This window comes from Tauraco erythrolophus, unplaced genomic scaffold (assembly GCF_009769465.1).
Source record: "Tauraco erythrolophus isolate bTauEry1 unplaced genomic scaffold, bTauEry1.pri scaffold_58_arrow_ctg1, whole genome shotgun sequence".
Lineage (NCBI taxonomy): Eukaryota > Metazoa > Chordata > Aves > Musophagiformes > Musophagidae > Tauraco > Tauraco erythrolophus.
In genome coordinates, this window is record NW_028238626.1 from 145,540 (window position 1) to 159,005 (window position 13,466).

Genomic DNA, 13,466 nt, shown 5'->3' on the forward strand with positions numbered 1-13,466 from the left:
AAGGACAGGGAAGGATGGAATTTAACGGTGTGCTTTGTTTTGTAATTGTTTCTTGCAGCCGTTGTACTTGAAGCCCTGCCTCAGGTCTGGCTGATTACTTGTGCTGCTCCTGAAGGCTGCTCTGCGTTTGGGTGACGAGGGCAGCTCGGGCTGAACGAGGCGAACCTGCCGTGTGTTGTTTCTGCGGACACAGGAGCGTGCGGTGCCCCTGCACACGGGGGCAGGCAACTCCTGCCACCGCCAGTCCCTCTTTGGACACAGGTGTCTTGGCATAGGCAGGAACCTGTTGTAACGAAGGGCCCGTGCTGGGACTGCAGGTGAATTTCCAGGGTTCCTTCCAGAGTTCCTTCCAGAGGTACCAGGTTTGCAGGCAAGGGATGCCTGTGGCAGTGGGAGGGCTGAGGTCAGGCAGGTGGCTGGGAGGGGTGAGCCATGCCTGAGCACAAGTCTTCATAGACTGGTAGGAAAACGGGACCATCTTTTACAGATGGACTGATTTAACTGGGGGGAAAAACTAAACAAACAAAAAAAAAACACCAGAAAAGCTTTGGGGCACTCAAGCCCTTTTTCAGAACTGAAAAAATCAGAAAAGTTCAAGCTAAGTGGAGCCTGAGACCAAATGCTCTGAGTTTAACTCAGTTATGCTAATCAATTAGCAACTGATTTTTAAAAACACTTACAAGAACAGAATTCAAAAGATTTGATGTTCCAGAGCACGTTTTGGCAATACTACAAGCTGTGCTACTTTTTCACAAGTTTCTAAAGGGGAAATTCTGATGTAGCATTGAATGTACTTGCTGGGACAGGAGTTATGCCAGGGAAATTTAGCTGTCCTGAGTGTGAGGATTATGGTCTCAAGCATGTGACAATATTAGCCCCTGGCATGTGGCTCTGATGTGTTTTTACCAACTGCCACAGGCAGAGGCAGCTGCCGATCGCTGCTGTGTGCCAGGTTCACTGGGAGTGTCTCTTGGGCACATGCTGTTGTTCCTGCTTCAGCATCAGCCTGGGCATTTTGGCAGAGTAGTCAGCAAGAGACACCCTCATGACCAGCTGAAGTCATGCGAGTCCACCACCACGTTCTCCGTGTGGCTGTCCAGGTGATGTGCTCAGGGAAAAAAAAATTATCCCGTTTCTAGACAGAAGTTTCCATTCTAACTGCCACCACTGGGTCTTACTCTGAGCCTTTCTGTGCAGCCAAAGCATTGCTTATTCCCAGTGTCCTCTTCCTCTAACTGAAACATCAGCTTCACCAGCATCTCCCTGCAGCCTTCCCAGCCTCGAATATCCGCTTGACTCTTACTTGATCTTTCCTGTTCCTCAGTAAAGAGCATTGACATGCCATAACGGGTGGACTAGTAAACTGTAATGGTACCTATAGAAGGGTACAAGGACAACGCAAGTATAGGAAAGCCCTTCACTGGGATGTCCATCCCTACCCCTGAGCTCTGTAAATTGCATTTCAGGCACTTCTTAGTCAAAAGTGCAACTTTGTATTTAGTGTCCTAGAGAGATTTTTTTTTTTTCTTCCATAAATTTGACCAGTCACTTTTTGGACTCGTGTGTTTCAGTATTATGATATCCTTGCGGCAAGTATAACTTGATTGCACATCATGTGGATCATCTCCTCTTATCTGTCTTTACGCTGTCACCTTCTTGTTTCATTTGATGCCCTTTAAGTCTCATATTCTAAGAATATGTGGGCAACTATAGGCTGTTCCTCTTCATCATGTTATTCAAAACTATATAGATCTCTGCCAATTCTCTCCTTACTCAGGCTGGAATTCCATTCAACTGTGTCATTCCCTGCGTGAACGCTGTCACCCAGCCCATAACCACAAGCACAGCCTTTCCCTGGCCCTTTACTGATCCTCATGCATAACTTTGAGATGAAGGGACCAGAACTCAAAACGTGGTTGTGCAATGATCGTGTAGGAGTTATTAGCCATGTGGCTGAGAGATCTACACAAATGCCTCAGGAACCTTAGATTCGTATTTGACAGTACTTGACTATTTACACAGTCCAGGAGGAGGACAGCCTTGACAGCCATGCCCTCCCGTTCAGCATGTTTTGTGTTCAGATGGTGTGGATCGCAATCATCTCTAGATGTTCTCCAGACTCATTACTGTCCAGGATGCTGTCCCAGTGTTCAAATGAAGCCCACATTTTTCTTTCCTGTATGTTGCACCTTAGATGTAACAGACCAAGTTTTTCATGAACCTGGTGTTTCAAGCAATCCAGATGAGGTTGTCTTGGGCAAGTGCCAACTGTTACTTTTACCATCTCAACAATTCATTTTTGCTCACCTCAATAATGTTACCAGCAACTGTTTTTTATCTTTCTCCCTGATTGCTGATAGCACGCAGCATTGATATGTGACTAGAATACAACTGTAAATACATCTGTCAAACGGCTATATAGAAAAAATCTTCCCAGTTACCCAATTCTTTCAGATCTGTTAATACTGATCACACTGGCTGTAGCATGCAGCTGATTTTCCTTATTGGAATGTCATGCAGAACTAAGTCAAATGACTTACAGGAGTCTAAGCATGCCATAGCTATCTAGTTAGCTCTGTCAAACTCGTAGGCTCACAAAAAAATACACACAATTATTTGAAAGTACCTCTTTCAAATGACATTAATTTGAATGACATTAGTTTGCATTCCAGCTTTTACTAATCTACCCAGGATGTCCTTTGGCTGATTGCTTGGGATGTACGTTGAACTAAGTGCTCTGTAGTTTCTTGGATATCCATGTGAATATATTTAAATATTGGCAAGACATTGGATTTCTTTTTCCTCCAGTTATGTTAAGTTCCTCAGAGTGCCACGATTTGTTATAAATAAAAAAAAAAATCAGTGCTTCGGTGAACTCATTAGCCAATTAAATACTCTGTTAGTTATTCTCCTGCAGATTACAAAGATTGTAACTTCAACAGTTTCTTTAGCTTCTTCCTTAATTGCTAATGGAATAGAAATTGTTACCACTGTAAAATAAGAATATTACCCATTGCTGTTTCAAATATAAAGCAGAAAGATTTATTGAGTTCTTGGTTTTGATTATGCAGAACGTATGTTCACCCACAGAAACGTGGGGCATGTGCCCAGCGACTGCAGCTCTTTGGATTCTCGGCTGCTGGGGCATCCTGCTCTGGGGCTGACATTTCAAAAGAAATTGAGAAATGGAAGAGGGTTCAAAGAAGAGCCATAAGGGAGTTACGGATTGCTAGTGATTCCTGGCAGTGGGAATTTCAGAGAGGTGGTGGCTGGACACACCGTGGTCGATCCCTGGAGTCCTGTGCGCAGTTGTAGGTGCCTGGGTTTTGGTTCTGGATGTACAGGGCAGGAAGGCTGCACAACACTCTTCCGTGAAACACGGCGGGCGCGTGGGCTAAACACCCCCTCCGTGGCCACGCAGATGTCCACTGCTGGTCCTCAACTGCACCTTAGCAAACCTTCTGAGGGGCAGGCTGCAGAGTTTATTCAGCATCGCTGGTTCTTCTGAGGGGCACTTAGAGGTAAAACTAGATCCAGCAGCTGGAAATTGAAGCTGGGCAAACATATATCAGAAATGAGAACCGTTTTTATTAGCAAAGGTAATTAATCTACTAGTTAATTGCATCTTAGAATAGCTTATCATGGTGAATGTAGATTTCTCATCTCTGGATTTTTAAAGAATTACCGGATCTGCCCTAGCCCAGACCAGAATTCATCCCGCACGGTGCTTAGCCCAAGTCCCAAAGAGATCAGATTGCTTAATTTCAGATCTATGATCCACAGTCTTGCCACTCTTCCGGAGCGGTGTACCACCGGCCTCTGTCACTGCTGGACTGTCTTTAGCCCCTGGATAACGAAGCAGTTTCATCTTTCGGTTAACAGAGCTGCTCACTTCATCGATACTTCGTTGATGTCTCTGACTTCCCCTTAGTCTCCTTCATTTTGTAACTACTGGTTTGTACTGGCTCTGTCAGCTTCCTCGCTCCAAATTTGCTGTCTGTGCTGGTTTCTGGAAAAGACATTCTGAAATAAATGGTGATGCTACTTTATAATTTTATTTAACTATTTCCTCTTACTCAATTTCTCTCACAAGCTTTAGCTTTGAGACTTAAGCCTTTTGGAAGCACTGAGCACATTTCACCCTGTGGCACTGGGCGGTGTTTGTGAATTGCCAAAGGACCTCCGGGCTGGATGTGACGCACAAAGGCAAACTCCCTCCCCTCCCCAGTCCACCAGCACGTAAGGACCTCCTGGGGCTGCCCCGTGACACTTGCAGTGGTCCCACCTGAGGAGACGCTCCAAGGATCTCTGACTCTTTGGGCAACCTGCTTGTGAGCCTTGGAGCAACCTGGTGTAGAGGAGGGTGTCCCTGCCCATGGCAGGGGGGTTGGAACTGGGTGATCTTTGGGGTCCCCTCCAAACCAAACCATTCTGGGATTCTGTGACTTGTGGCAGTAGGAGCCTCAGTGTTTACCCCAAGCTGCAACCCCAGAGCACCACAGCCCCTCTGTGAGCGGCCCCACGCAGAGCTCTGCTGGGCTCACGCCAGTGCCTGCTTTGGCCCTACGGCAGCTCTCCCAGTGCTGAGTGCTTCTCGTACTTCACTGTCAGGAGCATGACTCCAAATGCTTCCCGCGCTTCTGTTTCCATCCAGATGCTGATGCTCCTGCAGTACCATGGTCTGCAGGTGAGACCGGGGGGAGCACACCCCTTTGGTACCCGGGTGCTCTCCGGGGCCCGTCAGCCCCAGCTCTGCTCCTCCAGCTCATCACCAGACACCAGCAATGCTGCTCACATCCCATCCATGCCGTCCCACCCGCCTCCACGCTCCCAGCTGCAAGGCTGTCCGTTTGGCTTCTGGGCCAAATGCAAGCACATGTTTGAGAGCAGCCTGTGACTTCTCAAATTGGGTCCTATGCCTGGCCAGCCTTACTTTGATTCCTGGAAAATACTACAGCAAGTAACTAACCAATTTGTAATTGCCTGGACACGTGCAAAGTTGGCCGGAGCAATCCTACTTCCTCCTGTATCAGGCCAAAGGGCCCGTCGAAAGAGACAGAAGGACCAGATGTTGTGTTGTAAATGTCTTCATGTCATGCTCTTTCACATAAGATTTTCAGAATGAAATAAGAAAAGGCAGTATAGAGCGAACTACTATTAGGTGAGAGCATAACTAGTCAGAAGGCCTTATTCAGAGTCAGTTATCAGTACCGAAACTGCAGCCATACGTAGGTGGTGTTACCTGGAGGTCTGTCCTGCAGCTGGCACTGTGCTAGAGTTGTTAAAGACTTGCATGAAGGTGCAGGCATTAGGCTTATTTAATCTGCAGAAGACACTGTGCTGGCTGGGTTTCCAGCTCCAGCTGCAGCTAAGGCCAGCAGGACAAATCCCACATCCTCCCCCAGAAGCAGTGGAGCCCAGCTGCAAAAGCCTGAGCAGGGCCTGACCTGCCAGAGGTGGTGCAAGCTGAGATGTGCACGAACAAACATGCTCAGTACTGCCCATGACCAGCCACGTGCTGCACAGAAAAGGCACAGCTGTCATGGCACGCACGGATCAGAGTCCAGTCTGTAAAGTGCTACACTGGTCTTCTCTTCTGAAGGTGTGGTGACCACAGCGTAGTGGGCGAGATGTGGTGGGAGCAGAGGACGTCAAGAATGGTAAGAAGACAAGGAAATGAGTGACCAAAAGGGCCTCAGTGACCTGGAGCTGTATATTCCAAAGACGAGAAAACTCACTGGTGACAAAATAACAATATCTAAACACGGAAAAATTACCTGAGCATCTGTCCTTTGAGGAAAGGCTGAGAGAACTGGGACTCTTCAGCCTGGAGAAGAGAAGGCTCAGATGTCATCAGTGTATATAAAAACCTGGAGGGAGGACACGAAGAAGATGGAGCCAGGATGTTTCCAATGGTGCCCAGTGACAGGACCTGAGCTAACGGGCACAAACTGGAACACAAAAGGCTCTGTCTGAACATTGGGAAACACATTTTTACTATGAGGAAGACTGAGCACTGGCACACCTTGCCCAGAGAGTTTGTTGAATCTCCCTCCTTGGAGATATGCAAAAGCTGTCCAGACATGGTCCTGGGCTGTAGATGACCATGCTTGAGCAGCAGGGTTGGACAAGGTGACCTCCAGCGCTCCCTTCCAGCCCCCACCTGTCTGTGATGCTGTGACTGAACGAAGAGAGCCCACTTCTTCCTAACGCAGGACTTGGACTAGCAGGACAGTTCTCGCTCACCGACTCCACACCAGCTGATGGTATCCATTGCATCTCCACTGCTGATGGATCTGCTGCATCTTATCCACCCACCGGCCCGTACTGTGGATTGCGTTGCATGACCCGTTCTGCTCTGAACCCTGCATCCTGCACTCTGAGAACATCACCTTTGCTTAGAGGCTCTTTTCTTCTGTCAGACAGCTGTGAAACACATGTCCATACCGTGACCTGCAGCTGACGGATGTCATCTGAGTTAAAGCACCCAGGGTGCCATGGGGCAGAGCAGTGCGCTTGGAGAGAGCTGCTTCTGTGCTGAAAGTCAAGAACTGTCCGGCCTGGCTCCTGGGAGAGACCATCTGCACATGGGTCAGACAGGCGTATGTTGGCTGAAGGCAACGGGCACAATCCTGGCACTCAGGTGCACTTGTCCTCTGGCATCGCTCCCTTGCGAAGCCTCCTTGGTAACCTCCGACGGTTATTATGCAATGACACTCCTGTTCGCTGGCCCGTTCCACGTGGCCAGGGGCTGGCAGTGTGCAGGGTAGGCCACCTTACAGACTGGGTCCCGTCTTGCCTGCTGAGGACCCTGCACTGTCCCAAGCAGCTTTATTTTCATGAAGCTGATGACTGTCTGATGACAGTTTCCCTCTGGAGATGGCACACTTGCTTGGCTTGCTTCCTCTCTTCCTGCCCTTCTCTCTCTCTCTCTCTTCCCCCTTTCTCTTTCCATCTGATGCCAGTTGTGCTTCCCGAACAATGTCTCCGGAGAACAGCTGTGCTGCAGATGAGGAGCTAGATGGAGTGGGCGTGTCAATGCTCCTAGGAGACCTTATCCAGGTAGGAACCGAAGACAGCTTTGCAGCTCAAGTGTGGGCATTGCTTTAGGAATGTTGCCAAGAATGCCCAGTCTTGGTCTGCTGTACAAGCACAAGCCAAAAGAAACGAAGAACTTTCAGCAGCACCCGGTGCCAGGATGGAAACGAGACAGTATCACCATGCTGCAAATCGAAGCCAGCCCTGTGCCTTCGGAGCCAGCAAATTATCTGAAGCGTTTGGCTAATATCGCTCTCCCAGATCAGGGTCAAATCCCCGGAGCGAAGGGGGGATTAGCTCTCCTAAGCAGGACAATCCTCAGGGATGTGTGAAAGGCTCCCAACTTATCCAGGAGTAAAGGAATTAGAATGAGACACTTGCCAGGTGCAGGCAAGTCGGGTGACAGTGACATCTTCCAAGCTGAACTCTCATCTGTGTTGTGAGCGGGTCGAAGGGCTTAACCTAGGTTCCAGCTGAAGCAGTGCCTGCAACTGGTCCCACTGGGCTGGCCCTTCTGCGCTTACGCTGTTCGTGTGTTGCTGCTCCTCAAGCAGGCTGGAGCAGGATAAGTGCAACAGAGGTGCCCGCCTCGGCTGCTGTGGTCCTGGCTGCTGGAACAGTTGAGGAGTGTCTCTGATGGCCTGTGTGCCCTTAGCAAACCCAACAGCCTTCAGCCAATGTCAGAAGGTGTTCCTTCGCCAACACCCTGCAGGAGCCATGCCCTGTGCTACGTGCGGGCAGCTCGGAGCTGAGCCACTGGAGGTCCTGCTGGGAGGCCTTTATGGCTGGGAAGAAAGTCTTGGCTTGTCAGTCTGGGAAAACAAGCAGGTTTTGGATGAGGAAGACCCAGCTTGGGGGCTGCTTCTAGGCACTCTGCTGAACCACCAAGGTCACAGAGGCTGGTACACAAGACAGGCCACTGCTACTGCTGGCCTTGCGCAAGGCTTATCGAAAAGACCGGTATATGGTGTTGCTCTAGAATGCTAGCTGGGCCCTTAACTCCTAAGACGGACCACTCCAAGTTTTCCTCTCTTTAAGTTACAGTCTTTCCCTATTTTGAAAACCCTGGCTTGGGACAGGTCCTTGGTTGTAGCCCTTTTCTGCTCTGAGATCTTGCCAGCAGCAACACTATGCACCTGAGAATGTTCTTTCTGCTATTCACGAGGGTCCTGGATTCTCACTGCTCCAGCTGCAGCTCTGCCAGGGCTAATTCTAAAATACGTTCCCCAGGCATGAGAGGGTATCTTCTCAGCTGCTGCAGACAGGTTTTGCTGTAGGAAGCTGAAGACAGAATCACATGGGGCAATTCGACAGCGGGGTGAAAGCCGGTGAGACTGCATTTGCAGAGGCCAGCTGGGACCACCTGGGTGCTCCTTGCACCCAGGCTGCCTGCTGGGGCAGGACTTGCGTATGAGCTACCACCCCCCAGGCTGAGGGTGCCTATGGAGCCTGAGGGCTCCAGCCAGGTGTGTTTCATATCGGCCCACCTGATGGATGTGGTCCAACAGTGGAGTCTGTGCCTGATCAGGAGCCGAGCTTCTGCTAACACACCATCGCGGCCACAGCCAGCCCATTCTCTGGGCTTCCTGAACTTCGAGTAAATAATTTTGGAACATTACCCTTGCTTTAATATGCTTAGCAGCTCTATTGCAGGAGTGCCTAGAGGCGGTGAGCAGCTTCAGTCCTGTTGTGCTGGATTCTGTGCAGAGCTGGTAAGTGGAGCAGGTAGAGGCATAAAGTTAAGGTGGCATAGCAGTTCCCATTAGGGAGACCTGCTTTCATTTGCCAGTCAGTTATTAAACTGGAACTGTGGCAGTTGTGGTTTGCCATGCTGTGTGCCTGTCTCAGGCTGAACTTTTCCCATTACAGCTACAGCGAAAATTAATTGACCTCTACTTAGCCAACAGCCTGCGTTCCGGGAATGCGCTCCGGACTCCCCACCTTGGCAGAGCAGCTTATAGTGCAGGAAGGAGAGCGGGCCCCGATGTTTCTCCTTCTCCCAGTAGCACGGGATCAACTTTTCCTGAAGTAACAAGCACGGACATTTTTAGAGGCTGATCGTTTTCTCCCAGGAAGCCTCTGCCTATGCCGAGCAGTTTGAAATTATGTCAGATCCTCTGTGCTGACCAGACGGGTCATGTGCCATCTTCGGCATAGACACTGCGTCCAAAGTGTCAAGTGCTGGGCCGGACACATTCCGGTCTTGCCTACTGACTCCAGAAGTGCAGGCAAACTGACTTTTCCATGTTCGTGTCTGCAGCAAGGAACAGAGAAGAAGAGGAGGAAGAAGCTTCAGCAGGTCTAAGGTGGAAAACAGACAAAAAGAGGGGTGCGAAGCAAAAGCAGACTGAGGAAGGTGGGCCAACCCAACCCCGGCAGCGATGTGATGGAGGAGGTGGGACAGGCTGGTCTGTAATTGCTCAAGGGCACGGCTTGCGGAGACCGGACTTGAATTCCGTACTTGGGGCCCAGCCCGGTGAGACTCAGACCAAGTGCTGAGACTGATAAACATGGAGCTATGACCCAGCAACCCTACAGCAGAAGAGAGAGACCAGGACTCCTCCTGAGACTCTTTTTTAGCTCTGTGTCTGGTAACGTGTCCAGCAAGGTCCTGAGTGGTCCTTGTCAACAGCTGAGGGTGCAATGAGACCAGGGGCTTCACAAATTGCTCGTGCAATTAATGTTGCTCCCGTACCCGGTGTGGGGCACGGTGTGCCTTCAGACACGTTAACCGAATACACCAGATACTCGTGCGTGGGGGATGGAGCCCGATGAAACGGAATAGAGCAGCTCCCTGCAGAGAAGGTGTGTGGGGAGGGAGGAACGCCCAGGGAGCGTACTGAACAGCGGAGGTCTGAGCCTCAAGTGGAAGCCATGGAAACTGCATTTCCATTAGACAGGAACTGTGGAAGATTAGATATAGGATACAGAAATTGGGGAAGCCCCTGGAGGTCTAAGGGGTGGTAGACGTATCATGTGCAACCTGGACCCTCACCCTTCCACTTTGGTTCACCCTGCGAGGATGGTGGATGTGGGAGCTCTCAATCTTCATCTTCTTCAACGTATGCACTAGAGTACAACAGTACAATAGTTGCTTTATTTTGCTTGCAACCCTTTTTTTCCCCAGTCCTTCAACCTTTTCTTCCTTGGATTTTGCTTTGCTATTTGGCAAATGAATTTCGACCTTACTTTACTGCAAATTCTCATGAGATAAAGTAAACCAGGTGGAGTAAATTGTCAGGGCCCTGAGTACGTTCCCCTCGTCCTGGGGGTTTGGCTCTCCAGGGTCAGGGCCGACTTAGATGATGCAGCTGACTATCCTTGGGGAACCTCAGCAAGAGCCTGGCCCTCTTTGGCCAAGGAACTGCTTTTAAGATCAGGCTCTCACCCTTAGTCTCTACCTGACCTAAGCTGGAGGTACACCTGATCTTCTACCTCCCTAATGCTGACAATGATCCTGACCCACTGATTTGACTTTCTGGCTTGGCCTTGTGCCTGCCTTACCACTTGGAGAGTGGGACTTGCTGGGTGATCACTGGACTGTTGGGGACTCTTGGTTACTGTCACCAGATCTGCTCTGCTCACCTTCCTTGAGTCCCGTGGGACTGCACCCTTGTCAGCGAAGCCGCTGCCCTCCTGCCTTGCTGCAGCTCTTGCTTCCTGGCTTCCCTTCCCGATCAGAGCAGCCCGCCCTTGCTGCTCCTGGCGTTGAGCTGAGATTCAGAGTCTGAAGAGAGATGGGGCTGTGGGTGATACGAGTGTACGATTAGGTAAGCAGAACCTTCATCTTGGAGACATATGTAGGGACTTGCAGGGTGCAAGCTGTTGGTTTGCAGAGGTCACTACAGGAATTTGTGTAACTGGCTTCAGGAAGGACCAGCTGCTTTGGGCACTGGAGCCATCCTTTGTTGTGGGAGTTGTAGTTCATTCCCTATATTTCCCAGTTTCCCCAGCAAGGTCACTGAAGATACCAGTTTCCTGTTGCTCTCAAATATCTTGCTAACTTATATAAGGGTGTGAGGTGTGGGCCGAGGTTCGCTGAACAAGTGATCAAATTGCAGTTGCTCAGGAGTTAGGAAGTTGCTCGCACATGGCTGTGCTTTTGTTTTCCCCATGGTCTAATGTGCTTTGATAGCAGTGGAACAAACTCGAACTCTGTGCATGAAGATGAGTCCAACCTGAACGTTCCTTTCCCACAGAGACATTTGGTGGATGAGACAGAAGAGCTGGGCCAAGGACAAATAGAACATGGATGTTGACCTGCAGACCTTGAGCATGTCCCTTATCATGTCACAACTGATTCCTAAGGTGGGACACACTGGAGGGAAGGGATGCCATCAAGAGGGACCTGGACAGGCTGGAGAGGTGGGCCTGTGAGAACCTCATGAAGTTCAACAAGGCCAAGTGAAAGGTCCTCCACCTGGGTCAGGGCAATCCCAAGCACAAGTCCAGGCTGGGTGGAGAGTGGATTGAGAGCAGCCTGAAGGAGAAAGACTTGGGGGTGCTGGTGGATGAGAAGCTCAACATGAGCCGGCACCGTGCGCTGGCAGCCCAGAGAGCCAACCGTGTCCTGGGCTGCACTCAGAGCAGCGTGGGCAGCAGGGCGAGGGAGGGGATTCTGCCCCTCTGCTCTCCTGAGACCCCCCTGCAGTGCTGCCTTCAGCTCTGGGGTCCCCAACAGCAGAAGGACATGGAGCTGCTGGAGCGAGACCAGAGGAGGCCACGGAGATGACGGGAGGGCTGGAGCACCTCTGCTATGGAGACAGGCTGAGAGAGTTGGGGCTGTTCAGCCTGGAGAAGAGAAGGCTCCGGGGAGACCTTCCAGCACCTTCCAGTACCTAAAGGGGCTACAGGAAAGCTGGAGAGGGGCTTTGGACAAGGGTGTGTAGTGACAGGACACGGGGCAATGGCTTTGAACTGGAAGAGGGGAGATTTCGATGGGATGTAAGGAAGAAATTCTTCCCTCTGAGGGTGGTGAGGCACTGGCACAGGTTGCCCAGAGAAGCTGTGGCTGCCCCATCCCTGGCAGTGTTCCAGGCCAGGTTGGATGGGGCTTTGGGCAACCTGGTGTAGTGGAGGGTGTCCCTGCCCATGGCAGGGGGGTTGGAACTGGATGATCTTTAAAGTCCCTTCCAACCCAAACCAATCTGGGATTCTATGATTTATCCAAACACTAGTCACTATCAGCCTCCTTCCCAGCCCCAAGTCTGGGTCCTCATCCTAGACTAGGGGTTGAATGGCTTATGCCCTACAAACACGTGCAACTCTTCTGCTATGATCCAAGGGCCATCGGTTAGTGAGAGATGTCTGCATCAGAGTGGTGAGAGGGGTCCCCCTTGCCAGGTCTCAGTTTCGTGATTCAACCTTTGAGTCTGGATGATTATTTTAACATTGACTTCTCCACACCTCTGTTTCCCTGCCTGGGGGTAGGGCAGCTCTCACCACGGAGAGATATTTCACTGAGACTGCAAGGATGTGCCACAGAGAAAGGCACAAAAGACAGAAAAAAGAGGAGGCTTTGTGCAGGCCCTTGGTACTGATGTCATAGCTGGACCCTGGGGATCCAGACTGGGCCCATTTAGTGGAGGAAGGCCACGTACCACACTGTTGGCCCAATGCACCCATTTGGCCTTATCTACATGCTCCACACAGGAGTCAAGTGTCCAGCTCTATGGCTGGACTGTCATGTCCCACACAAAGCACATGATTCAAGGCTGCAGCTCTGGTGCCCCAGAGCTCCTGGGGGACAGAGCAGGAGAGGGTGGTGGTGGAGAAATCCATGTATTCACATAGGTGTCAATACCACCAGGGAGCCTGGGCAGCTGAGCAGCCAGAGGTACTTCATCCCTGGTCGAAGGATGAGTGCAGGCAGGGACATGCAGGGGTTCCCAAAAGACCACTGCCCCTGGGCGAGAGCTGGCACGTAGCTGTGCCACTGAAAGCAGAGTTTGGGCATGACTTCAGCTCTGGCATTTCTCAGCTCCTGAGTGATTTACATGGTAGCCCTGATGCTCTTCTGAAGCAGGGCATTACTTTGCTCCATGTTCAGCAAATTCCAGGCCCGGTGAGCATCTCCCTGTAGACAGGAGCACAATGAAGCGCCGAGCTGGGGGCAGTAAGTACCCCATTTTAGCGCGGGGACGCCCGGCACAAGGCCCGGCCGCGCTCCCCAGGACACGCCGCAGGGCACGGCAGAGCTGCGGAGCAATCGCCGCAGCTCGGGGGCACCGGGCTGGCACCAGCCTCACTTGCTCGGCCGGCGAGCGATGTGCAGAGGGGCCCGTCGGGTGCAGGGTGCACGTCTGGCACACGACGAGTGCAGGGCTGGGAGGGGCAGAGCCCCGGGGCTTTGTGCAGCCGCAGCGCAGCGCGGGCAGGCGAGCAGACCCCGCCGCGGCCCCCCGGACGCCCCAGTGGCGGACGGGTCT